Raw genomic sequence first — 2,786 nt, forward strand, 5'->3', positions numbered from 1 at the left:
TTAGTGTTATTATTTAATTTTCATTACTGTTAGTTTTACCCTACCAATATAGAAGCTTCCTAATTAGTTAGGTAAGACTCTTTTTTTATTTTTTTTAAATAAAACCTAAATTAATTTCTATCCCCAAATTATGTTAGACAATTAAATTAATTAACCCTAATAATTATTACAACTTATTAAAAATCAAATTAAAAGAAAATTGCCAAAATTTGAAAATTAAAGAGTAAAATGTAACATGACTATTTTTTTATGATCTTTTTCTATTTTTTCAACAACAACTTACTTAATTAATCTAAAAATGTAAAATAAAATCCAAAATACAGATGCATTATATATTTTTTTTGTATTTTTTCATAATCTGAAATACTACATAATGCATTTTAAAATAAGATAGAAATATTGCACAATACCAAAGCTAATCCTAATTAATTAAACTAAATATAAACTATTTTTGTGTTTTCGAAATTATATAAAGATAAAAATAAGGTACTATTTTTTTAAAATTATTTTTTTATGAAAAGTACATAAACTAAAATACTTGTTTGTAATTTTTATTCTTCTTGTAAGAAAATAAAATAAAAGAGTTAAAATGAGTTGAAATAATTATATTAGGCCTAAATTAAATATTTACGTGCTAAAATATAAAATTTTTGGGGAAGGTCAAAAATCGCATGTCTACAATTCTTAGGTAAAGTTAAATAATTCTTTTTGTTAGAGAAAATAATTTAGTGACTATCTATGATATTTGAGCAAAATAAAGTAATTTTGCGTTACAAAAAATAATTTAGTAATTTTAACCCAATAAAAATCATTGAAACTACATGTTATTTTCATAAATGACTTCACTAAGAGCAATTTGATTGAAAAGAAGGAAATTATGAGATGACTGTAGTTGGATTTCAGATGGAATGAGGGATCGAAGAGGTCGAAAAATGACTTCATTTAGTTGGATTTCAGATGGAACGAAGATAAGGTCTTAACACCTTTTTGAATTAAATCTCATAGCATATTTGGCCAAACTTAAAAAATTAACTTATTTTAAGTACTTTTTTTCAAAAGTTCTTTGGGCGAGAAATAGTTTGTATTTGACTTATGAATTTGAAAAACACTTTTGAGCGATAATTAGTATTTGGCCAAACTTTTAAAAAATGCATTTAAATATATTTTTTTTCAAAAGTGATTTTGGAGAGAAGCTAATTTTTTTTGTTTCTCCATAAACTGTTTCTGCTTCTACTCAAAAATATTTTTTTTTCTTTCTAGAAGCTTTGACCAAACACTTCAACTTAATAAAACAGTTTTACTGAAGAAGTAAAATACTTTTAACTTTGGAGAATTTTCGCCAAAACAAAACTTAAGTTCCGAACAATCACAAAAGCTTCTTTTGGTGGTGCTTGCGGCATGTCTCTTTCTTGATTGACATGTCAGAAAGCTCAAAACTAACACCAAAATCGTTTAAATTCGTATGTACTACTCTCTTTTTTTTCGGGGGTGGGGGGGGGGGTGGGGGGCGGAGGGTCTTCTTTTCTCTTTTTTTAAATATTTTTTAGGTCTTCCCCTCTTTTAAGTAAAATAAAATACATAGGAACTTCCTCAATAAAACACTATATGAAATGTACTTATCCCGAATTAGACGTCTCTTTTTCTTTTCTAGCTTTTCCACATTGAATTATCTCTTAAAAGATAAGTTCAATGATATAGAATTATGTATAAAGCACATACAACGATAGGTTTTTCCCAAGCTAATATGCATCCCGGTTGGCAACAAGCAATGGACACTGGGTTTAAAGCACTAGAAGCCAACCAAACTTGGAAAATTGTGGAATTACCACATGGAAAAAAGCTCTCCCTTGCAAATGGGTTTATAAAGTAAAACATAATGCAGATGGAAGTATAGAAAGGTTGAAGGCTAGGTTGGTTATTCGAGGTGACATTCAAAGAGAAGGGATTGACTTTAACGAGACATTTTTCCCAGTGGTAAAAATGACTACCATACGATGCCTTCTAGCTGTTGCAATAAAGAAAGGATGGGGCATCTCACAACTAGATGTAAACAACGCATTCTTACATGGTGAATTACAGGAAGAGGTATATATGAAGTTTCCAGCAGGAAAAATTCCACCTAATCCCAACCATGTGTGTTTACTTCGCAAATCACTTTATGGTTTGAGGCAAGCCCCGCGCCAATGGTATGCCAGGCTAACAACCGCATTAAGTTTCAAAGGGTTTTATTCATCTCTTAATGACTACTCACTCTTTTACAAGAAATCAATGGATTCAATTTCAATTGTCGTAGTTTACGTAGATGACATACTACTTACAGGAAATAACAAGGAAGAACTTCATCAATTGAAACAATTTCTTCAGCAGGAATTTCAGATCAAGGATCTAGGTGACTTACACTATTTTTTGGGTCTGGAGACTCTTCGTGAGCCACAAGGTTTAATCATCAGTCAACGGAAATTCAACTTGGAAGTTCTTGAAGAATTTGATTGTAGTAGTTTGCCCTCTGCCACATCTCCATTGGACCCTTCATGCAAGCTTAGTGGTGAATCTGGTGACCTTCTTTCTGATCCAACTGTCTATCACCGACTCCTAGAAAAATTAAATTATCTCACTCACATAAGACCGGACCTTTCTTATCCGGTACAACACCTCAGTCAATTCATGCAGCAGCCCCGTGTGCCTCATTTTAATGCTGCCCTACAGGTGGTTAGATATCTCAGAACCAACCCTGGACAGGGTATTTTCATGTCCTCTGATCCCTCCTTCACACTACTTGCATTTTG

The sequence above is a fragment of the Nicotiana sylvestris genome, chromosome 8 (genome assembly GCF_000393655.2).
Source record: "Nicotiana sylvestris chromosome 8, ASM39365v2, whole genome shotgun sequence".
NCBI lineage: Eukaryota > Viridiplantae > Streptophyta > Magnoliopsida > Solanales > Solanaceae > Nicotiana > Nicotiana sylvestris.